The sequence below is a fragment of the Patagioenas fasciata genome, chromosome 32 (genome assembly GCF_037038585.1).
Source record: "Patagioenas fasciata isolate bPatFas1 chromosome 32, bPatFas1.hap1, whole genome shotgun sequence".
Classification (NCBI taxonomy): Eukaryota; Metazoa; Chordata; class Aves; order Columbiformes; family Columbidae; genus Patagioenas; species Patagioenas fasciata.
In genome coordinates, this window is record NC_092551.1 from 1,085,406 (window position 1) to 1,111,176 (window position 25,771).

The following is a 25,771-nucleotide window of genomic DNA, read 5'->3' on the forward strand; positions in this document are numbered from 1 at the left end:
TCAGAACCCGCAGCTAACTTGACTTCTTGCTTTGTGTTCCTTGGGGACTCCTCTGGGGACCCCAATCTAATTGAAATAAACCCTGTCATCAGAGGAAAGCCCTCAACTCCTTTTTCTGTTGCCCTGATGGATCACAGTGTTCAAATGCCAGGGTAAAAGGAATTTCCAATTGTACGACGTCACAGGTACCTTCCCAGTGGGGGATAAAATGGAATGAAGTGTCATCTTCCCACAGTACCACCAAAGATCCACTCAAGAAGCATTTGAGGACATATGAGGACCAACTTCCCGTGTCTCTGCACACCTACTCATGTTCCTAGGAACTTGGTATCATTCCTGCCGCGTCGTGAGAGACAGGCAGTATGATTTTCAATTATTCCTGAAAATGCCAGGGGGATTTTGATATTTTTCCCTGCAAAGCTGGAAACAGTAGGGAGAGAGTATGACACGACTTATTTCTGCATGCCGTAGAGTCTTGGCATAAGGCTAAGACGCACTCCATCCCCTGTCAATCTTCGCTCCACCCCAGAGGGAAGGGTACCACTTGGGCCACAGGCCTTCCTGCCGCACAGGCATAGCAATTGCTCGTTTAGGCTTTGCACCATAGATTTGATCCATTCTACCCAGGCATTTGTACCTCCATATATGTTGAACCTTCCCAGGGCATCTTTTCTACTAATGTCTATTTGTGATCCATAAACCCCACTTACTGAATCATCTGCTCTCTGTCTTGCAATTAGCAAAGGGTTGCACTGCAGAGACTCACATCCTGGGAGAGACTGTCCTTTAGATAGGGTCATTTTTCTTTGCAACTCTATAACCGTTCATTGCTCACTGTCCATCCCCTAAACTCTGTGCTCCAAATAACACTGTACCAGGAGGGGCAATGAGAGACAGTAACAAAAACTGTGCACTTCTTTAAATCATCCTTAGACTCAGGCCCCTTGGACACGTTTCTTTTCATAACTCCATTCTCTTTAGCTCTGTACATCCCCACAGTTAAGGATGTGGCAATCATCTACTCAAATTGTTAGGGAACCTTCAGTTTCAGTGACGTTTGTTAAGTAACCCATTTGTAAATTCTACATACACAGGATTAACAATCCCCAAAGGTTTCATTTCATTTTCATCTCTGTATCTTTAGTCGAAGGGGGTCATCAGTTGTCAATACTTGCCACTCGTCATTGTCCTTTGGAGGTTCCATTGGCTCTTTAATCCGTGTCTAATGAGTCCACCCTTTCTCAGCTGGTCGTACCACTGTCTCGGTGAGCAGCAGAACTTGAAATGCTCCTTCCCAATCTGGCTGAAGCTTCCGTTTCTTTCCAGGATTTGACCAGGACCCAGTTTTCAGGCTGAAACTTGTGAGCTGCAAACTCTAAAGGCAGAGTTTGTGCCAGAAGGCCTTGTGCCTGAGAGAAGATAGGCAAGACAACCGGAGTATACAGTTTTTGAGAAATAAATCCTTAGTTTCAAACTGTGGAGGTCCACCTGTTATTAAACTTTTGCTACCACTGCTGCTGCGGCAGTGCTCAGGAGGAAAGCTTCTCCCCAGCTGGCAAGGTGATCAACCAACACTAGTATGTATTTAATTCGACCAGCTACAGGCAAATCACCTTGAATATTTTGAGAGAGTTGTAAACTTGGACCCTGCCCTCCTGCAGGCTGCTTTTTAAGTGCCTTTTTATTTCTTCTTTTACAAACCACCCATCTTTCACAAATTTGCTTGGCTATAGTATAAATTCCCGTATTACGTCACACATTGCTTGTGTTCCCCAATAACTCTCCTGATGTAGAATCGCTAATACCTCCCTCATGATTTGCTTATTTAACATTTCTCTACCATCTGGGAGTACCCATTTCCCACTCTGTTCCCTGGCTCCTCATTCTTGGAGGACTTCTTCTTATTTTTCATCAAAAACTGGAATTTCCTGTGAGGCCAGGACCTCAAGCGTGAGATAACTTACAGTTATCACTTCAGGTTTTAAGGCTGCTTCTCAGGCCATTTCATCTGATAACCAATCTCCCCTGACACAAAAGGAGTTTCCCCTCTGATGTCCCAATGGACATCATGTACTACAGCCACTTCTATTGGTGACATCAGATTATGTAACACTTGTCCAACTGGTTCTTCACAAACCAATTCTTTCCCTTTGCTATTCATTAGACCCCATTCTTCCCAGATTTTCCCAAAGGTGTGCACTACTCCAAATGCATATCTAGAACCGTTACAGATGGTACCTTCTTTTCCATCTAACATTTGCAGTGCCTGATTGACAGCGTATAGCTGGCATGTTTGAGCTGACCAGTTATTAGGTAACCTGCCCGTTTCTTATTTCACCACTCACACCTTCAACGATGGCACACCCATTGTGTCTTTTCCCCTGAATTATCCCTGAAGTCCCATCTATGAGGAGGTGCAGCCCATTGTCATCTCTCCTCAGGAAAGCAGCAGGGTTTAATTTCCTGCTTTCTTTCACCAGAAGAGCGGTGACTGCTGCAGTTTGCACACACTCAAGACACTGGCTCTAAGAGCTTAGATAAGTGTGCCACTGGCTGTCGCCTCCCCCCAGCCCACTTGCTGGTGGAGCAGTGTGGGAGGCAGAACAGGCCACCCTGTGCAAGCATTGCTCAACAGTACCAAAAACATCTCTGTATTATCAACACTGGTTTTAGCACGAATCAAAAAACATAGTCCCATACTAGGTACCACAAAGAACATTAACTCCACCCTGGCCAAAACCAACACAAACTTCCAGGTAATAGAATAGCTCTCAAATTTTCTCCTTATCACCCCCCCAGGCAGTAACTGTGCTTCCACACCCAGAGCCTGTAAAACGTTTGTCTCTAATAAATAAGCTGGGGAATCTTCCACTAATATATTCCTTCCCCATACACTTTTAATTCTTATTATCACAGATAGGAATTTATTCATAATTGTCTCTCCTTCCTCCCTGCTACCCCATTTATTACAACTCTTTCTTCAGTTTTAGATCTTTTTAGGGTAGAATTTAGAAGGGATAGGGTAGCTTCTGTTTTTACTAAAAACTAGACCTCATTACCTCCTACTTTACCAATTACATGCCCCTTTGCGATTTAAACAAGTTGCCCCACAAAAAAGAAACACCACAAATATTTTCAGCCCCTCTGATTTTCCAAAGTGTATTGAGTTTTCCTCCTTTAGTCATTTCTAACAGTTGCCGTCCTCGGGGTAAATATCCCACATTTCCACAATAAGAGCATTCCATTTTCTCTCACTCTCTCACTGTACCAAATGCTACGAGCGTGTGAGAATAGGAAGACTAACCCAGTATGTTCTACATTATCACACTCGTATTAATTCTGGATGTTATGATAGAACAAAATTGGAGAAGTGTGAAATCCAAGGGCAGAAATTATGGGTAGCAACTAACCTAGAGAAAGGTGGACTCGCTGTAGGCTCTGCCTCCTGCCCTAGGGGAGAACAGAGCATCTGTTTTACACAAGCTGGTAGGAGGGGCTATTCAGATGGAGGGGGAGTGCAAGACAAAACTTGAAACAGAGAGGAGTTTAATAAATGCCCCATAGGAGGAATGCAAACTTGGAAAGATGGTGAATGGCCTGCACAAAGAATATTTGAATACTATGATCCAGCCACATGGGCCCAAGATGGAAACTGGGGATCCCGTACCCCTATATATATGCTAAACCAAATGATTCGGTTGCAAGCAGTGGTTGAAATAATAAGCAACCAGACGGCTGAGGCACCGAATCTCATAGCGAGACAATTGTCTCAGACCAGAGCTGCAGTGTACCAAAATCAGGGAGCGTGAGATTGGCTTTTAGCTGAAGAGAGGGGGGCGTCTGTGGGAAACTGAATACTTCGGAGTGTTGTTTGGAAAGAGATAACGATGGGGAAGCCATAATGAAAATAGCAGAGGAGATAAAACGCGTTGCACATGTACCAGTACAGAAGTGGAATTCTATACTTACTAGCCATTGGTGGGGTAACTTATTTGGGGGAGCCTGGTGGAAGAAAATAGGCTTCACGATAGTATGTGCATTTCTGGGTTTACTGTTTGTGCCACGTATGACCCCCTGCTTTGTTCGGTTAATACATTCAGTAGTCCAAGCCATGCAAATCTCAGGCACGCCTATAGATCCTGAAATGGCAGCAAAAGGAACGGGGTATAAACTAATGATTTTAAAAGATAACACCAAACTGGACCTGGCCATCGCACTGGGAAGAAGAAACCCAAAAGGAAAGCGCTAGGAAGTGCAGTGAGCGGGGTCACCACGCCAAAGAGCGCGAGCTCCCGCTGCAGCCCAACAGATGCCATTGCTGCCGGGGCACCAGCCACCCGGTCATCAGCTGCCCCAGAAGAGCAACACGAATGTTTTGTTCAACATGAGAATTTGTTTGTTCTTTGAGGGAGAAAGATAAGTCTTCTCCTGTCGAAGCAGCCTTCTTACTTGTGGTCCGAGAAAAGGTTAAATAGGGAATCATCATGTTAGTACAAGAATTTACTAACCTTCCCGAAAAGGGGGGAACTGACAGAGGGAACTAACTAACTAACTAACCCATTATGTTAAGAAAAAACAGAACCTCGTCGAATGCCAAGGTAAGAGGTTTTACAGCACCTAGATGTAAACTTGAGAAGACGAGATAACGAAGATTTACAGCAAAAGGGGGAACCAGTCTGATTTCAATCGACTTGGCAGCTTGGGTTCCAGTCCACTCAACATAATGAGCCAAAGGTAAAGAGGTCACTGTGACGAGGCTGAAGGAGCCTTCATCCAAAGACCCTCCTCAAGACCACCAGATGGCACTGCGCAGGTGCAACAGGGAGGGGTCAAGGAGGAGACTACGGAAATGATCACCTGGGACTCATTTTAAGAAGAAGCGGGAAAGGTTATGAATATGTAGAGGCGTTCCTGGGGTCATTATGAATACGTAACACCTTACTGTATTAAACACACCTCATTCAGCTTCTTTGGGGAACTCAGAAATTGCTGAGCTGACACCAAGTCCTGCTGTGTCCCTGTCACCCGCAGAGTGCCCGCATCCTCCCCACGGTAGCGGGCATTGTGACAAAGGTTCTATGTCAGCTGGGTGTGGCAGCCGAGCGCCCCCTAGGGGAGGGGGAGCCTGTCAGCCCCGGGCCTGTCACTGCCTGCTGTCCCCCCTGTCAGCAGCGAGGCCTCGGAAAAGTTTCCAAAACATCCCCAGACTTGGGTCCAGCGTGGCCAAAAGTCTCCAAGAGACACGTCGGAAAGAAGGATATGGAACAAAGGGAGAAAGCGAAGGGAGCAAGCCAAAGGGAGGGAAGAGGAAAATCTAGTGCCGGGCTGCAGGACTGAAATGGAGGAATGGAAAGACAAAAGCCAGGAAGCAGGAGAGTTTGAGAAAAGGAGAGAGGAAAGAAGAGACATGCAGCCAGACGAGGGGTTAGTGAGAGAGGCTGGCACAGAGAACAGGATGAGAAGGAAATAAGGCAAGGCTGGGCCAAAGGACGTTTCCTTGCTTTATATTTTCTACCACATACATCTGGAGACGAGCAGGGAAGCCATCAGACCTGATGGATTAGGCCCAAACAAAAACCCCGGCTACTTGAGACACTTAGACTAAGCCTAAAATGCAAAGATCTCTCCATAAGGATGGGTTTTATACTCTACTTCCACAATCTGCTGGCAGTACAAAAGAATAAGCAGCAGATCTACTTAGGCTGAGTCACGGTGGTTTTGTGCAGAAGGATATGGAACAAAGGGAGAAAGCAAAGGGAGCAGGACAAAGGGAGGGAAGAGGAAAAACTAGTGCTGAGCTGCAGGACTGAAATGGAGGAGGTTTTGCATTTTCTTATGATACAGTTGTATAGGTGGCTTCAAGCCTAGACAACACGATTTCACGTTTTTCTTCTGGAGTTATGCATTTGCTGTTCGTTCTTTCTTCTTGTTCTTTTAGCAGGATCATTTTATCTGAGCATGGCAGTGGCCCTAAAGGCACTTGCTTTGATAGAGCTGTCCAATAAGGTGTTGAACAAGTCCTCGCAGACACGCAATGATGTAGCACGCTATAGAAATCAGTGCTTCTGTTACTTCGATTAAAGAAGTAATTTCTCTCAATATTCCAAACCAAGATTCTAACAATCCCATGAGTGGACTATCTACACCTGAATTCTCAGCCAATTCTTCTGCTGAAGCTGTGGTTAGACATATATCACGTTTTTCTGCCAACATCGTATCTGGGACCATGTTATTTTCCCATGCCATTCTACTAGTAGCATCTAATTGCTTGGTGATTCATTTAACTGCTTGTCTAGTATAACTTATAAATAAATGTTATTTATCCCGTCTACATTCTTGTTTGTAGTTACCTACCAAAACAAAAAGGACTCAGAACCCGCAGCTAACTTGACTTCTTGCTTTGTGTTCCTTGGGGACTCCTCTGGGGACCCCAATCTAATTGAAATAAACCCTGTCATCAGAGGAAAGCCCTCAACTCCTTTTTCTGTTGCCCTGATGGATCACAGTGTTCAAATGCCAGGGTAAAAGGAATTTCCAATTGTACGACGTCACAGGTACCTTCCCAGTGGGGGATAAAATGGAATGAAGTGTCATCTTCCCACAGTACCACCAAAGATCCACTCAAGAAGCATTTGAGGACATATGAGGACCAACTTCCCGTGTCTCTGCACACCTACTCATGTTCCTAGGAACTTGGTATCATTCCTGCCGCGTCGTGAGAGACAGGCAGTATGATTTTCAATTATTCCTGAAAATGCCAGGGGGATTTTGATATTTTTCCCTGCAAAGCTGGAAACAGTAGGGAGAGAGTATGACACGACTTATTTCTCCATGCCGTAGAGTCTTGGCATAAGGCTAAGACGCACTCCATCCCCTGTCAATCTTCGCTCCACCCCAGAGGGAAGGGTACCACTTGGGCCACAGGCCTTCCTGCTGCACAGGCATAGCAATTGCTCGTTTAGGCTTTGCACCATATATTTGATCCATTCTACCCAGGCATTTGTACCTCCATATATTTTGAACCTTCCCAGGGCATCTTTTCTACTAATGTCTATTTGTGATCCATAAACCCCACTTACTGAATCATCTGCTCTCTGTCTTGCAATTAGCAAAGGGTTGCACTGCAGAGACTCACATCCTGGGAGAGACTGTCCTTTAGATAGGGTCATTTTTCTTTGCAACTCTATAACCGTTCATTGCTCACTGTCCATCCCCTAAACTCTGTGCTCCAAATAACACTGTACCAGGAGGGGCAATGAGAGACAGTAACAAAAACTGTGCACTTCTTTAAATCATCCTTAGACTCAGTCCCCTTGGACACGTTTCTTTTCATAACTCCATTCTCTTTAGCTCTGTACATCCCCACAGTTAAGGATGTGGCAATCATCTACTCAAATTGTTAGGGAACCTTCAGTTTCAGTGACGTTTGTTAAGTAACCCATTTGTAAATTCTACATACACAGGATTAACAATCCCCAAAGGTTTCATTTCATTTTCATCTCTGTATCTTTAGTCGAAGGGGGTCATCAGTTGTCAATACTTGCCACTCGTCATTGTCCTTTGGAGGTTCGATTGGCTCTTTAATCCGTGTCTAATGAGTCCACCCTTTCTCAGCTGGTCGTACCACTGTCTCGGTGAGCAGCAGAACTTGAAATGCTCCTTCCCAATCTGGCTGAAGCTTCCGTTTCTTTCCAGGATTTGACCAGGACCCAGTTTTCAGGCTGAAACTTGTGAGCTGCAAACTCTAAAGGCAGAGTTTGTGCCAGAAGGCCTTGTGCCTGAGAGAAGATAGGCAAGACAACCCGAGTATACAGTTTTTGAGAAATAAATCCTTAGTTTCAAACTGTGGAGGTCCACCTGTTATTAAACTTTTGCTACCACTGCTGCTGCGGCAGTGCTCAGGAGGAAAGCTTCTCCCCAGCTGGCAAGGTGATCAACCAACACTAGTATGTATTTAATTCGACCAGCTACAGGCAAATCACCTTGAATATTTTGAGAGAGTTGTAAACTTGGACCCTGCCCTCCTGCAGGCTGCTTTTTAAGTGCCTTTTTATTTCTTCTTTTACAAACCACCCATCTTTCACAAATTTGCTTGGCTATAGTATAAATTCCCGTATTACGTCACACATTGCTTGTGTTCCCCAATAACTCTCCTGATGTAGAATCGCTAATACCTCCCTCATGATTTGCTTATTTAACATTTCTCTACCATCTGGGAGTACCCATTTCCCACTCTGTTCCCTGGCTCCTCATTCTTGGAGGACTTCTTCTTATTTTTCATCAAAAACTGGAATTTCCTGTGAGGCCAGGACCTCAAGCGTGAGATAACTTACAGTTATCACTTCAGGTTTTAAGGCTGCTTCTCAGGCCATTTCATCTGATAACCAATCTCCCCTGACACAAAAGGAGTTTCCCCTCTGATGTCCCAATGGACATCATGTACTACAGCCACTTCTATTGGTGACATCAGATTATGTAACACTTGTCCAACTGGTTCTTCACAAACCAATTCTTTCCCTTTGCTATTAATTAGACCCCATTCTTCCCAGATTTTCCCAAAGGTGTGCACTACTCCAAATGCATATCTAGAACCGTTACAGATGGTACCTTCTTTTCCATCTAACATTTGCAGTGCCTGATTGACAGCGTATAGCTGGCATGTTTGAGCTGACCAGTTATTAGGTAACCTGCCCGTTTCTTATTTCACCACTCACACCTTCAACGATGGCACACCCATTGTGTCTTTTCCCCTGAATTATCCCTGAAGTCCCATCTATGAGGAGGTGCAGCCCATTGTCATCTCTCCTCAGGAAAGCAGCAGGGTTTAATTTCCTGCTTTCTTTCACCAGAAGAGCGGTGACTGCTGCAGTTTGCACACACTCAAGACACTGGCTCTAAGAGCTTAGATAAGTGTGCCACTGGCTGTCGCTTCCCCCCAGCCCACTTGCTGGTGGAGCAGTGTGGGAGGCAGAACAGGCCACCCTGTGCAAGCATTGCTCAACAGTACCAAAAACATCTCTGTATTATCAACACTGCTTTTAGCACGAATCAAAAAACATAGTCCCATACTAGGTACCACAAAGAACATTAACTCCACCCTGGCCAAAACCAACACAAACTTCCAGGTAATAGAATAGCTCTCAAATTTTCTCCTTATCACCCCCCCAGGCAGTAACTGTGCTTCCACACCCAGAGCCTGTAAAACGTTTGTCTCTAATAAATAAGCTGGGGAATCTTCCACTAATATATTCCTTCCCCACACACTTTTAATTCTTATTATCACAGATAGGAATTTATTCATAATTGTCTCTCCTTCCTCCCTGCTACCCCATTTATTACAACTCTTTCTTCAGTTTTAGATCTTTTTAGGGTAGAATTTAGAAGGGATAGGGTAGCTTCTGTTTAAACTAAAAACTAGACCTCATTACCTCCTACTTTACCAATTACATGCCCCTTTGCCATTTAAACAAGTTGCCCCACAAAAAAGAAACACCACAAATATTTTCAGCCCCTCTGATTTTCCAAAGTGTACTGAGTTTTCCTCCTTTAGTCATTTCTAACAGTTGCTGTCCTCGGGGTAAATATCCCACATTTCCACAATAATAGCATTCCATTTTCTCTCACTCTCTCACTGTACCAAATGCTACGAGCGTGTGAGAATAGGAAGACTAACCCAGTATGTTCTACATTATCACACTCGTATTAATTCTGGATGTTATGGTAGAACAAAATTGGAGAAGTGTGAAATCCAAGGGCAGAAATTATGGGTAGCAACTAACCTAGAGAAAGGTGGACTCGCTGTAGGCTCTGCCTCCTGCCCTAGGGGAGAACAGAGCATCTGTTTTACACAAGCTGGTAGGAGGGGCTATTCAGATGGAGGGGGAGGGCAAGACAAAACTTGAAACAGAGAGGAGTTTAATAAATGCCCCATAGGAGGAATGCAAACTTGGAAAGATGGTGAATGGCCTGCACAAAGAATATTTGAATACTATGATCCAGCCACATGGGCCCAAGATGGAAACTGGGGATCCCGTACCCCTATATATATGCTAAACCAAATTATTCGGTTGCAAGCAGTGGTTGAAATAATAAGCAACCAGACGGCTGAGGCACCGAATCTCATAGCGAGACAATTGTCTCAGACCAGAGCTGCAGTGTACCAAAATCAGGGAGCGTGAGATTGGCTTTTAGCTGAAGAGAGGGGGGCGTCTGTGGGAAACTGAATACTTCGGAGTGTTGTTTGGAAAGAGATAACGATGGGGAAGCCATAATGAAAATAGCAGAGGAGATAAAACGCGTTGCACATGTACCAGTACAGAAGTGGAATTCTATACTTACTAGCCATTGGTGGGGTAACTTATTTGGGGGAGCCTGGTGGAAGAAAATAGGCTTCATGATAGTATGTGCATTTCTGGGTTTACTGTTTGTGCCACGTATGACCCCCTGCTTTGTTCGGTTAATACATTCAGTAGTCCAAGCCATGCAAATCTCAGGCACGCCTATAGATCCTGAAATGGCAGCAAAAGGAACGGGGTATAAACTAATGATTTTAAAAGATAACACCAAACTGGACCTGGCCATCGCACTGGGAAGAAGAAACCCAAAAGGAAAGCGCTAGGAACTGCAGTGAGCGGGGTCACCACGCCAAAGAGCGCGAGCTCCCGCTGCAGCCCAACAGATGCCATTGCTGCCGGGGCACCAGCCACCCGGTCATCAGCTGCCCCAGAAGAGCAACACGAATGTTTTGTTCAACATGAGAATTTGTTTGTTCTTTGAGGGAGAAAGATAAGTCTTCTCCTGTCGAAGCAGCCTTCTTACTTGTGGTCTGAGAAAAGGTTAAATAGGGAATCATCATGTTAGTACAAGAATTTACTAACCTTCCCGAAAAGGGGGGAACTGACAGAGGGAACTAACTAACTAACTAACCCATTATGTTAAGAAAAAACAGAACCTCGTCGAATGCCAAGGTAAGAGGTTTTACAGCACCTAGATGAAAACTTGAGAAGACGAGATAACGAAGATTTACAGCAAAAGGGGGAACCAGTCTGATTTCAATCGACTTGGCAGCTTGGGTTCCAGTCCACTCAACATAATGAGCCAAAGGTAAAGAGGTCACTGTGACGAGGCTGAAGGAGCCTTCATCCAAAGACCCTCCTCAAGACCACCAGATGGCACTGCGCAGGTGCAACAGGGAGGGGTCAAGGAGGAGACTCTATAACCGTTCATTGCTCACTGTCCATCCCCTAAACTCTGTGCTCCAAATAACACTGTACCAGGAGGGGCAATGAGAGACAGTAACAAAAACTGTGCACTTATTTAAATCATCCTTAGACTGTCCCCTTGGACACGTTTCTTTTCATAACTCCATTCTCTTTAGCTCTGTACATCCCCACAGTTAAGGATGTGGCAATCATCTACTCAAATTGTTAGGGAACCTTCAGTTTCAGTGACGTTTGTTAAGTAACCCATTTGTAAATTCTACATACACAGGATTAACAATCCCCAAAGGTTTCATTTCATTTTCATCTCTGTATCTTTAGTCGAAGGGGGTCATCAGTTGTCAATACTTGCCACTCGTCATTGTCCTTTGGAGGTTCGATTGGCTCTTTAATCCGTGTCTAATGAGTCCACCCTTTCTCAGCTGGTCGTACCACTGTCTCGGTGAGCAGCAGAACTTGAAATGCTCCTTCCCAATCTGGCTGAAGCTTCCGTTTCTTTCCAGGATTTGACCAGGACCCAGTTTTCAGGCTGAAACTTGTGAGCTGCAAACTCTAAAGGCAGAGTTTGTGCCAGAAGGCCTTGTGCCTGAGAGAAGATAGGCAAGACAACCCGAGTATACAGTTTTTGAGAAATAAATCCTTAGTTTCAAACTGTGGAGGTCCACCTGTTATTAAACTTTTGCTACCACTGCTGCTGCGGCAGTGCTCAGGAGGAAAGCTTCTCCCCAGCTGGCAAGGTGATCAACCAACACTAGTATGTATTTAATTCGACCAGCTACAGGCAAATCACCTTGAATATTTTGAGAGAGTTGTAAACTTGGACCCTGCCCTCCTGCAGGCTGCTTTTTAAGTGCCTTTTTATTTAGTCTTTTACAAACCACCCATCTTTCACAAATTTGCTTGGCTATAGTATAAATTCCCGTATTACGTCACACATTGCTTGTGTTCCCCAATAACTCTCCTGATGTAGAATCGCTGATACCTCCCTCATGATTTGCTTATTTAACATTTCTCCACCATCTGGGAGTACCCATTTCCCACTCTGTTCCCTGGCTCCTAATTCTTGGAGGACTTCTTCTTATTTTTCATCAAAAACTGGAATTTCCTGTGAGGCCAGGACCTCAAGCGTGAGATAACTTACAGTTATCACTTCAGGCTTTAAGGCTGCTTCTCAGGCCATTTCATCTGATAACCAATCTCCCCTGACACAAAAGGAGTTTCCCCTCTGATGTCCCAATGGACATCATGCACTACAGCCACTTCTATTGGTGACATCAGATTATGTAACACTTGTCCAACTGGTTCTTCACAAACCAATTCTTTCCCTTTGCTATTAATTAGACCCCATTCTTCCCAGATTTTCCCAAAGGTGTGCACTACTCCAAATGCACATCTAGAACCGTTACAGATGGTACCTTCTTTTCCATCTAACATTTGCAGTGCCTGATTGACAGCGTATAGCTGGCATGTTTGAGCTGACCAGTTATTAGGTAACCTGCCCGTTTCTTATTTCACCACTCACACCTTCAACGATGGCACACCCACTGTGTCTTTTCCCCTGAATTATCCCTGAAGTCCCATCTATGAGGAGGTGCAGCCCATTGTCATCTCTCCTCAGGAAAGCAGCAGGGTTTAATTTCCTGCTTTCTTTCACCAGAAGAGCGGTGACTGCTGCAGTTTGCACACACTCAAGACACTGGCTCTAAGAGCTTAGATAAGTGTGCCACTGGCTGTCGCTTCCCCCCAGCCCACTTGCTGGTGGAGCAGTGTGGGAGGCAGAACAGGCCACCCTGTGCAAGCATTGCTCAACAGTACCAAAAACATCTCTGTATTATCAACACTGCTTTTAGCACGAATCAAAAAACATAGTCCCATACTAGGTACCACAAAGAACATTAACTCCACCCTGGCCAAAACCAACACAAACTTCCAGGTAATAGAATAGCTCTCAAATTTTCTCCTTATCACCCCCCCAGGCAGTAACTGTGCTTCCACACCCAGAGCCTGTAAAACGTTTGTCTCTAATAAATAAGCTGGGGAATCTTCCACTAATATATTCCTTCCCCATACACTTTTAATTCTTATTATCACAGATAGGGCTGGAGCGCCGCTCCCCGCGGCCGCCGTCCTGTCCGCGCCAGAGACCGCCCCGCCGCCATCTCTAGTGAGGGCACAGCGGCCGCGCTCTCCCCGCCCCGCCACAGACACCTCATCAGCCACCGCCCGAACGGCGCCGGTACCCGAGGAGGAGGACTCGAAGGACGTTAACTCCCCCTCCTCGGCGGGGTGCGCCGCCCGCTTCCCAAGAGCGGCTCCCAGAGCGACCAGCTCCCCTCCTCCCCGGCGGCACGGGGCACGGCCTCAGTGCGGCGGCTTCACTGCCCGCGCCGAAGATGGCGGCGCGACGGGAGCGGGAAAGCGTGAGGCGCTGCAGGCGTCAGGCCCGGCCCGGGAGCCCCCAGCCGCTCCTGCTCCCACGCACCCCCCCCGTTTGCTTTACATTTGTGTATCGTATATAAATGCAGGGACAAGGAGCAGCGGCACGGAGCAGGCTGCTGGGTACGAGGTGTTCCCTCAGCACACACACCCACACCCCCCCGTCCCGGGCCGGGCCGGGCCGCTCCGCGCGAAAGGGAAGGTGAGGGAAAAACAAAAACTAAAGGCACAGAGGCGTCCCGGCTGAAGCCGAGCTGTGCTCATCTACCCTTTGAATGACAATTCCAAAGGCACATCCCCACTCACGAAAGCTGGCGGCTCCGCAGGGTCCCCAGCAGACACAACCACCGGCCGGCGGGGCGGGTGGACCTCTGCCCGGGGAGTTCCCGCAGGGTCCGCAGTCTGAGGACAACGCTCCGCCCGCAGCCCCGCACCGAAACCGCCGGAAGGTCCCACAGCCTCCTTGTCAAGCCCAAGGGAATCCGAGCTGGGCCCGTATACGGTCAGTGCTCCAGAAGCTTCTCCGCTCCCAGGCGTTTCACTAAACGTCTGTCAGCCGAGGGCTGTGGGCGTGACCAGAGCGCCCATCAACCGGAAGTGCCGGGCGCTTTCCTGCGGCTGCAAAGTGCTGCGACACGGGGCTGTGGGCCCCCCGGGGCGGGGCGCGGAGCTGCTGCGTCCCCCCAGTTCTGGGTCCCCCGACCCAGAGCAAAGCGCTCCCCTCCTCCGGCTGCCGACAGTCAGCCCGGCTTCTTGCACAGCCCCCTGGTTACCCCCTCACCCCGTCCCCCCAGTTAGTCCCAGGGGGTGTTTCTGAAGCCCATGGACACCTCAGCCCCACCCGGGGTGCAGGATGGGCCTTTGCTGGCTCTGCCCTGGTGCCCACCGGTTTGCTGCCAGTGCTCCCTCTGGGGGGGCCCTGGGTACCACCGGATCCACCTGGGCACCCCCAAATTGCCTTTTTAGCGCTTATTTTTCTCCTGAAAAGCAAACACAGCGGGGCTTTCTGCCATCCTGCCCCAGGGACCCCCACTCAGACCACACTGGCGCTTGGTTGCTGTGTGCACATACGCAGGCACATCGCAAGAAGAGCCAGAGGCCACGGATGCATTTGCAAAGAGCAAGTTTTATTTTAGTTCCCTCTCTACTGGGGGATCTCCGAAGCCACACCTGAGCTCCCAGGCAGAGGTGACACAAACGGGGACGCAGGCGCTGGTCAGTTCAGCCCTGCTGGAAGATCGCTGGGCCTGCTGAGCTCGCCTGTATTTCAAGGCTTCAGGCAGGCGCAGCCTCCCGCTCTTTCTCACAACAAAGCAGGAATCTCAGACACAGTGATAAGGTGCCCAGAGTTTCTCCCAGGCCTGTGTTATCTAACACAGAGCTTCTACTCATCAAGCACACAAGGTCAGTCAGACAATTAGTGTGATGTGTGTGCTTTTTCTACAGACAGGTGCAAGTCACTTGAGCGTATTTACATTTAACTAACCTCCTCCCCAAATCTTCCCCTATATCCCCATACACACCCATGGCTATAGTCTGGCTTCATTCACCCCTCTGAGTCACCTGTAAAAGCCCATTGTGGTGGTGCAGATCCAGCAGGGCAATTGCCTTCATCCTCCTGCTCACTTTGGTTGGTGAAATTTGCACTCCAAAAGGGCCAATGGGCTCCTCTCTGCCTCCTGTTCCCACCCCTGCTGTGACCTCTACCATCTCTCTTCCCTACCTTAGATTCAGCAGTCTATCCCGGACCTCAAAGGCATCGTTACGGAGGTGAAACGGAAGGGCATGGAGAGCCACCGGCGAGCAGCTAAGCGCGAGCATTAAGGGCAAGAGGAGGACAGAGAGCCCTAGGGGTGTTGTGTTACGTCAGTGAAGTTTCAGAACCTTTCTAGCTGTTTTGTCCTGCCCAGTTGTTGAGTCCCTTTCATACTATTAAAATAACCAAAGATTTTGAAGTGTCCCTCCGTTTCCTGGGAGGGTTGGAAGCATCAGAGCATCTTCACCCCAGAGGCCGTGGGGTGCCTTTTCTGGCAGGTGGGATTCTGGTTGCAGGAGACGGTGTCCCAGCAAAGCAGGCAAAATAGGGAGAGCAGGCCGGGACAGGAGTGGAGCTTCAAATAAGGATTAGTACTGGTGTTCACATTGGGACCTTCCAGCCAGACTGAGCTCTGAGATGTTGAAGAGGGACGTCACAGCAGGGGGGCCGGTGCTTTGGAAGAGCTTCAGAGATTTTCCACCACCCCACCCAGCACATCTACAGATGTGGGTTTTGCTGTACAGCCATGTGCTGTGTACTAAAACTCACCTTCCCCCTCAAGATGTTGGGAAGGTGTGGAGAATGGATATAGCTGAAGGATGAACCAGCCAGGGCGGTTGCACCGAGCATTTGGCTGTTCATGGCGAGGGCTGACATGACGAATGCAAAACAAGAGGCCTAAAAATGGCTCTGGAGTCCCACTGTGGAGTTCAGGCTGGGCTCAGAGTCTGTTAGGGAGGACACTTGAATGCACCAAAGACCCAATGACATAAGCTTACAGATTTGTGCATCAAAGAGACCATTGATCACATACTTGCTCCCTTCTCTCCAGTGTTTTTTCCTGTCCTGAGCCCAGAGCAGTGGATTCGGCTAATGCATCCTCCAGGAAAGTCTGAGAACAGAAGGCTGCTATCAGTGAACAAATATATCAAGATTTCAGGGCTTCGAGCATTAAAGGAGATTAACCTAGGGAGGCAGTTTCTTGCCTTTCCAAAGATTTCTCAGCCTGGCCCAAAAGAGAAACATTAGGTCAAGAGCCAGAAATGGAAGGGCTGGATGTCTCGCTGCTCTGTACTCTTGCAATACCAGAGAACTCCAAAGGATCTTGTTTCTGTTCCACTTCAACCACCCTGCTGTGACACAGCCTGAGACATCTCTCTGCAAAGGTCAGAGGTGCAGAAATCATCCAGGAGCCAAGCTTCCAACAGACATTTGTAGTGGCAGAGCCCCCCCCTGCCCCGGGGGGATGGGGTTGTCCCCAGCCTGGCTGAGAGGTGAAGCCAGAGGCAAAAGAAACTGAAGGAGCACCATTAGAAGGTAATAATGAGTGAGCAATCGCTGAACACATGCGTGCAGAGTGCTGGCCAGTACATGCAGCCTATCGTGTTATTGTATAGCACGAGTTACAACCAATCACGTTGTTGTAAGGCGCGTGGACAGGGCAGCCTTGCTATAAAGCCAGCCCGGTCCGACAATAAAGCGAACTCTGTGAACATCCCATTGGTGTGTCAGGTTCCGTGGCTCGCATGGAAAAAGCAACATTTCTGCTTTGCTGTAACGTGGGGGAGCCCCTCGCTGCCCCCCTAATTGGCTCGTTGGAGTCAGCAGCGTGGAAGGGAGTTAAAGCCTTGGAGCAAATGTCCTGCTTGCACTGAGAGCCCGCGGGCACCAGCCAAAATACCCTGGGTCTGTCCCCGCGGGGCAGCCACCCCCTGGCTCAGCACCGCCTTGTCCTCTGAGTCCCTGCAGCAGGACGAGCAGCTCAAGTGCCTCCAGGCCAGCATCATGCAGCTCCAAAAGGACTATGAGAAGTTCAGCTCGGCCCTTGGAAACCTCCAGCAGGATGGCCAGCAGGAGCAGAAGGACATCAAGGTGGGTGGCTGTAACCCGCAGTGCCGGCCCTGTTCCTGCTGGCTGTCCCAGCTCGTGCCGCTGTGGTACCCTGGCGTGGGAGCCGTGTGGGCAGCGCCCCTGGGGATGCTGAGCAAGTGGCTGTGCCTTGTGCTCCTGCCAGCTGCAGCTTCCCAGCGATGGAGGGGGCACAATGAGGGGGCACGTGTGGGAGGAGCCCTCCCGAACCAATCTTGGGGGGTGGGTGCAGAGGCTTTTTGTGGCAGGGGACGGTGTGCAGGTGGGGCTGTGCCCCCCAGGAGCTCCCCAGCCCTTTTCTCCCCTCTCCAGGCAGCTGCTGCCTGGTTTCCATTGCCTGTCCTGCGACCGGCCCCTCCACACGCTGGCGCCTGGACCGTGAGTAACTGCCCCCGACCCCTCCCTGGCGTCGAGTGACACATGGGGTGCCACCTGCCGGGCACTGAGCACCCCGTGTCCTGTCCCACAGGGAGCGGACGGGCGAGTGCAGGTACCCCACTGTTCCGCGGAGCTGCGGGGGCCCACACACCCTCACGCCCCCGCGCTTCCAGCCCCAACCGCCCAGCACCCCACGGCCGTCCCCATCCGGCGCCCGCAGCCCCAACAAGGTAGGGATGACGGAGGTGGGGAGGGGGATGCAGCGGCTGCAATAAATGGCGATGGGCAACCAAGCGCCGGTGTGTTCTGAGTGGGGGTCCCTGGGGCAGGATGGCAGAAAGCCCCGCTGTGTTTGCTTTTCAGGAGAAAAATAAGCGCTAAAAAGGCACTTTGGGGGTGCCCAGGTGGATCCGGTGGTACCCAGGCCCCCCCAGAGGGAGCACTGGCAGCAAACCGGTGGGCACCAGGGCAGAGCCAGCAAAGGCCCATCCTGCACCCCGGGTGGGGCTGAGGTGTCCATGGGCTTCAGAAACACCCCCTGGGACTAACTGGGGGGACGGGGTGAGGGGGTAACCAGGGGGCTGTGCAAGAAGCCGGGCTGACTGTCGGCAGCCGGAGGAGGGGAGCGCTTTGCTCTGGGTCGGGGGACCCAGAACTGGGGGGACGCAGCAGCTCCGCGCCCCGCCCCGGGGGGCCCACAGCCCCATGTCGCAGCACTTTGCAGCCGCAGGAAAGCGCCCGGCACTTCCGGTTGATGGGCGCTCTGGTCACGCCCACAGCCCTCGGCTGACAGACGTTTAGTGAAACGCCTGGGAGCGGAGAAGCTTCTGGAGCACTGACCGTATACGGGCCCAGCTCGGATTCCCTTGGGCTTGACAAGGAGGCTGTGGGACCTTCCGGCGGTTTCGGTGCGGGGCTGCGGGCGGAGCGTTGTCCTCAGACTGCGGACCCTGCGGGAGCATCCCGGGGAGAGCCCCCCCCGCCCCGCCGGCCGGTGGTTGTGTCTGCTGGGGACCCTGCGGAGCCGCCAGCTTTCGTGAGTGGGGATGTGCCTTTGGAATTGTCATTCAAAGGGTAGATGAGCACAGCTCGGCTTCAGCCGGGACGCCTCTGTGCCTTTAGTTTTTGTTTTTCCCTCACCTTCCCTTTCGCGCGGAGCGGCCCGGCCCGGGACGGGGGGGTGTGGGTGTGTGTGCTGAGGGAACACCTCGTACCCAGCAGCCTGCTCCGTGCCGCTGCTCCTTGTCCCTGCATTTATATACGATACACAAATGTAAAGCAAACGGGGGGGGTGCGTGGGAGCAGGAGCGGCTGGGGGCTCCCGGGCCGGGCCTGACGCCTGCAGCGCCTCACGCTTTCCCGCTCCCGTCGCGCCGCCATCTTCGGCGCGGGCAGTGAAGCCGCCGCACTGAGGCCGTGCCCCGTGCCGCCGGGGAGGAGGGGAGCTGGTCGCTCTGGGAGCCGCTCTTGGGAAGCGGGCGGCGCACCCCGCCGAGGAGGGGGAGTTAACGTCCTTCGAGTCCTCCTGCTCGGGTACCGGCGCCGTTCGGGCGGTGGCTGATGAGGTGTCTGTGGCGGGGCGGGGAGAGCGCGGCCGCTGTGCCCTCACTAGAGATGGCGGCGGGGCGGTCTCTGGCGCGGACAGGACGGCGGCCGCGGGGAGCGGCGCTCCAGCCCCTGGCGGAGCTCGCGTGGCTGGGTGAGGGGACGGGACCCCCCCTGCAGCCTCGCTGCCTGCCAGGGAACCCCCTTCCCCTTTTCCAAACCTCCCGTTCCCCCTCAGCTCAACCCCCCCTTTCCCAGCCAGAGGGAACCCGTTCTCTGCCCGGCCCCCCCCATCGTGGGGTCACTTGTCCCCTGGTTCCTGAGGTTCCGCCGGGTGGGCGTGGGGCGGGTTTGGGTCGGGCTGAGCCGAGGCCCGGCTCCCGGGGGGATGCTCTGCCGGGAACACCCCCCGCCCCAGGAGCGCTGCTGCTCCGGTTTATTTTCATATATCCCGCCCCTAGCACTGCGCCCCAGCAGTGAACCAGCAGACTGCAGGTACCGAAGGGATCTCCTCCTCCTCCCCACCCCTTAAGGGGCGGTAATCACTGCAGGAGTAAGAAAAGGATGCTGCAGGAGCTGGGGTTGCCTTCTTCATCTGCTGTTTCTCGCTTCAGAGCTGCGCCGGGGCTGCAGGACTCTCTGGCCGTGGTGGTGAGCGGAAACAACTTTACAACCTGTAAAGTCCTAAAACTTCCCAACTCACAAGGTTATAAAGCAGGTATGTTCATTTCGACGTCGGGCGCAAGGGGGATCGTTCCACCGTTCATGCGCAACTTGTAACAATATGAGGTGTGTTTAAATACAGTAAGGTGTTACGTATTCATAATGACCCCAGGAACGCCTCTACATATTCATAACCTTTCCCGCTTCTTCTTAAAATGAGTCCCAGGTGATCATTTCCGTAGTCTCCTCCTTGACCCCTCCCTGTTGCACCTGCGCAGTGCCATCTGGTGGTCTTGAGGAGGGTCTTTGGATGAAGGCTCCTTCAGCCTCGTCACAGTGACCTCTTTACCTTTGGCTCATTATGTTGAGTGGACTGGAACCCAAGCTGCCAAGTCGATTGAAATCAGACTGGTTCCCCCCTTTTGCTGTAAATCTTCGTTATCTCGTCTTCTCAAGTTTACATCTAGGTGCTGTAAAACCTCTTACCTTGGCATTCGACGAGGTTCTGTTTTTTCTTAACATAATGGGTTAGTTAGTTAGTTAGTTCCCTCTGTCAGTTCCCCCCTTTTCGGGAAGGTTAGTAAATTCTTGTACTAACGTGATGATTCCCTATTTAACCTTTTCTCGGACCACAAGTAAGAAGGCTGCTTCAACAGGAGAAGACTTATCTTTCTCCCTCAAAGAACAAACAAATTCTCATGTTGAACAAAACATTCGTGTTGCTCTTCTGGGGCAGCTGATGACCGGGTGGCTGGTGCCCCGGCAGCAATGGCATCTGTTGGGCTGCAGCGGGAGCTCGCGCTCTTTGGCGTGGTGACCCCGCTCACTGCAGTTCCTAGCGCTTTCCTTTTGGGTTTCTTCTTCCCAGTGCGATGGCCAGGTCCAGTTTGGTGTTATCTTTTAAAATCATTAGTTTATACCCCGTTCCTTTTGCTGCCATTTCAGGATCTATAGACTTGCCTGAGATTTGCATGGCTTGGACTACTGAATGTATTAACCGAACAAAGCACGGGGTCATACGTGGCACAAACAGTAAACCCAGAAATGCACATACTATCATGAAGCCTATTTTCTTCCACCAGGCTCCCCCAAATAAGTTACCCCACCAATGGCTAGTAAGTATAGAATTCCATTTCTGTACTGGTACATGTGCAACGCGTTTTATCTCCTCTGCTATTTTCATTATGGCTTCCCCATCGTTATCTCTTTCCAAACAACACTCCGAAGTATTCGGTTTCCCACAGACGCCCCCCTCTCTTCAGCTAAAAGCCAATCTCACGCTCCCTGATTTTGGTACACTGCAGCTCTGGTCTGAGACAATTGTCTCGCTATGAGATTCGGTGCCTCAGCCGTCTGGTTGCTTATTATTTCAACCACTGCTTGCAACCGAATAATTTGGTTTAGCATATATATAGGGGTACAGGATCCCCAGTTTCCATCTTGGGCCCATGTGGCTGGATCATAGTATTCAGATATTCTTTGTGCAGGCCATTCACCATCTTTCCAAGTTTGCATTCCTCCTATGGGGCATTTATTAAACTCCTCTCTGTTTCAAGTTTTGTCTTGCACTCCCCCTCGATCTGAATAGCCCCTCCTACCAGCTTGTGTAAAACAGATGCTCTGTTCTCCCCTAGGGCAGGAGGCAGAGCCTACAGCGAGTCCACCTTTCTCTAGGTTAGTTGCTACCCATAATTTCTGCCCTTGGATTTCACACTTCTCCAATTTTGTTCTATCATAACATCCAGAATTAATACGAGTGTGATAATGTAGAACATACTGGGTTAGTCTTCCTATTCTCACACGCTCGTAGCACTTGGTACAGTGAGAGAGTGAGAGAAAATGGAATGCTCTTATTGTGGAAATGTGGGATATTTACCCCGAGGACGGCAACTGTTAGAAATGACTAAAGGAGGAAAACTCAATACACTTTGGAAAATCAGAGGGGCTGAAAATATTTGTGGTGTTTCTTTTTTGTGGGGCAACTTGTTTAAATCGCAAAGGGGCACGTAGTTGGTAAAGTAGGAGGTAATGAGGTCTAGTTTTTAGTAAAAACAGAAGCTACCCTATCCCTTCTAAATTCTACCCTAAAAAGATCTAAAACTGAAGAAAGAGTTGTAATAAATGGGGTAGCAGGGAGGAAGGAGAGACAATTATGAATAAATTCCTATCTGTGATAATAAGAATTAAAAGTGTGTGGGGAAGGAATATATTAGTGGAAGATTCCCCAGCTTATTTATTAGAGACAAACGTTTTACAGGCTCTGGGTGTGGAAGCACAGTTACTGCCTGGGGGGGTGATAAGGAGAAAATTTGAGAGCTATTCTATTACCTGGAAGTTTGTGTTGGTTTTGGCCAGGGTGGAGTTAATGTTCTTTGTGGTACCTAGTATGGGACTATGTTTTTTGATTGGTGCTAAAACCAGTGTTGATAATACAGAGATGTTTTTGGTACTGTTGAGCAATGCTTGCACAGGGTGGCCTGTTCTGCCTCCCACACTGCTCCACCAGCAAGTGGGCTGGGGGGAAGCGACAGCCAGTGGCACACTTATCTAAGCTCTTAGAGCCAGTGTCTTGAGTGTGTGCAAACTGCAGCAGTCACCGCTCTTCTGGTGAAAGAAAGCAGGAAATTAAACCCTGCTGCTTTCCTGCGGAGAGATGACAATGGGCTGCACCTCCTCATAGATGGGACTTCAGGGATAATTCAGGGGAAAAGACACAATGGGTGTGCCATCGTTGAAGGTGTGAGTGGTGAAATAAGAAACGGGCAGGTTACCTAATAACTGGTCAGCTCAAACATGCCAGCTATACGCTGTCAATCAGGCACTGCAAATGTTAGATGGAAAAGAAGGTACCGTCTGTAACGGTTCTAGATATGCATTTGGAGTAGTGCACACCTTTGGGAAAATCTGGGAAGAATGGGGTCTAATGAATAGCAAAGGGAAAGAATTGGTTTGTGAAGAACCAGTTGGACAAGTGTTACATAATCTGATGTCACCAATAGAAGTGGCTGTAGTGCATGATGTCCATTGGGACATCAGAGGGGAAACTCCTTTTGTGTCAGGGGAGATTGGTTATCAGATGAAATGGCCTGAGAAGCAGCCTTAAAACCTGAAGTGATAACTGTAAGTTATCTCGCGCTTGAGGTCCTGGCCTCACAGGAAATTCCAGTTTTTGATGAAAAATAAGAAGAAGTCCTCCAAGAATTAGGAGCCAGGGAACAGAGTGGGAAATGGGTACTCCCAGATGGTAGAGAAATGTTAAATAAGCAAATCATGAGGGAGGTATCAGCGATTCTACATCAGGAGAGTTATTGGGGAACACAAGCAATGTGTGACGTAATACGGGAATTTATACTATAGCCAAGCAAATTTGTGAAAGATGGGTGGTTTGTAAAAGACTAAATAAAAAGGCACTTAAAAAGCAGCCTGCAGGAGGGCAGGGTCCAAGTTTACAACTCTCTCAAAATATTCAAGGTGATTTGCCTGTAGCTGGTCGAATTAAATACATACTAGTGTTGGTTGATCACCTTGCCAGCTGGGGAGAAGCTTTCCTCCTGAGCACTGCCGCAGCAGCAGTGGTAGCAAAAGTTTAATAACAGGTGGACCTCCACAGTTTGAAACTAAGGATTTATTTCTCAAAAACTGTATACTCGGGTTGTCTTGCCTATCTTCTCTCAGGCACAAGGCCTTCTGGCACAAACTCTGCCTTTAGAGTTTGCAGCTCACAAGTTTCAGCCTGAAAACTGGGTCCTGGTCAAATCCTGGAAAGAAACGGAAGCTTCAGCCAGATTGGGAAGGAGCATTTCAAGTTCTGCTGCTCACCGAGACAGTGGTACGACCAGCTGAGAAAGGGTGGACTCATTAGACACGGATTAAAGAGCCAATCGAACCTCCAAAGGACAATGACGAGTGGCAAGTATTGACAACTGATGACCCCCTTCGACTAAAGATACAGAGATGAAAATGAAATGAAACCTTTGGGGATTGTTAATCCTGTGTATGTAGAATTTACAAATGGGTTACTTAACAAACGTCACTGAAACTGAAGGTTCCCTAACAATTTGAGTAGATGATTGCCACATCCTTAACTGTGGGGATGTACAGAGCTAAAGAGAATGGAGTTATGAAAAGAAACGTGTCCAAGGGGCCTGAGTCTAAGGATGATTTAAAGAAGTGCACAGTTTTTGTTACTGTCTCTCATTGCCCCTCCTGGTACAGTGTTATTTGGAGCACAGAGTTTAGGGGATGGACAGTGAGCAATGAACGGTTATAGAGTTGCAAAGAAAAATGACCCTATCTAAAGGACAGTCTCTCCCAGGATGTGAGTCTCTGCAGTGCAACCCTTTGCTAATTGCAAGACAGAGAGCAGATGATTCAGTAAGTGGGGTTTATGGATCACAAATAGACATTAGTAGAAAAGATGCCCTGGGAAGGTTCAACATATATGGAGGTACAAATGCCTGGGTAGAATGGATCAAATCTATGGTGCAAAGCCTAAACGAGCAATTGCTATGCCTGTGCGGCAGGAAGGCCTGTGGCCCAAGTGGTACCCTTCCCTCTGGGGTGGAGCGAAGATTGACAGGGGATGGAGTGCGTCTTAGCCTTATGCCAAGACTCTACGGCATGGAGAAATAAGTCGTGTCATACTCTCTCCCTACTGTTTCCAGCTTTGCAGGGAAAAATATCAAAATCCCCCTGGCATTTTCAGGAATAATTGGAAATCATACTGCCTGTCTCTCACGACGCGGCAGGAATGATACCAAGTTCCTAGGAACATGAGTAGGTGTGCAGAGACACGGGAAGTTGGTCCTCATATGTCCTCAAATGCTTCTTGAGTGGATCTTTGGTGGTACTGTGGGAAGATGACACTTCATTCCATTTTATCCCCCACTGGGAAGGTACCTGTGACGTCGTACAATTGGAAATTCCTTTTACCCTGGCATTTGAACGCTGTGATCCATCAGGGCAACAGAAAAAGGAGTTGAGGGCTTTCCTCTGATGACAGGGTTTATTTCAATTAGATTGGGGTCCCCAGAGGAGTCCCCAAGGAACACAAAGCAAGAAGTCAAGTTAGCTGCGGGTTCTGAGTCCTTTTTGTTTTGGTAGGTAACTACAAACAAGAATGTAGACGGGATAAATAACATTTATTTATAAGTTATACTAGACAAGCAGTTAAATGAATCACCAAGCAATTAGATGCTACTAGTAGAATGGCATGGGAAAATAACATGGTCCCCGATACGATGTTGGCAGAAAAAGGTGATATATGTCTAACCACAGCTTCAGCAGAAGAATTGGCTGAGAATTCAGGTGTAGATAGTCCACTCATGGGATTGTTAGAATCTTGGTTTGGAATATTGAGAGAAATTACTTCTTTAATCGAAGTAACAGAAGCACTGATTTCTATAGCGTGCTACATCATTGCGTGTCTGCGAGGACTTGTTCAACACCTTATTGGACAGCTCTATCAAAGCAAGTGCCTTTAGGGCCACTGCCATGCTCAGATAAAATGATCCTGCTAAAAGAAGGGGGGTGGTGCTGGCAGTGTGGGACAACAGCCTGCGTGCTTCAGGGTGGGGGCAGCGGCTGGTTCTGTAGTTAACAAAACAAGAAAAAGGCCCCTCCCGTCATGGGGTTGAAGTTTCTTCTATCCAGGTTTTCATTAGTGTTGCCCCCATATCTACCAAAAATTCTACTTGTTTGTTCTTTTGGGTTTCTTCTTCCCAAAGCGGGAAGCACCACCCGGGCTGGTCCCCCAGAAGGACCAAAAGGTGACTGTGAAAAACAGAGTTTTCCAGGTTGCGCCCGGGTTACCCTCCGTGGTGTTTCGCAGGCTTTCTTCACTCTAGAATGGCGAATCCAGGCATTCTGTTCTCCGATATTGGTAGCAGTCAGGGGGTCTTGAAAT

General features: G+C 49.1%; 2 pseudogenes; one reads left to right on the forward strand and one right to left on the reverse strand.

Annotated features, from left to right (window-relative positions):
* Positions 1-16,041, reverse strand: part of LOC136110807 (dynein axonemal heavy chain 9-like) — a 141,041-nt pseudogene extending 125,000 nt beyond the window's left edge.
* Positions 16,042-18,448: 2,407 nt separating this feature from the next.
* LOC136111380 (dynein axonemal heavy chain 9-like) overlaps positions 18,449-25,771 on the forward strand; it is a 122,964-nt pseudogene continuing 115,641 nt past the window's right edge.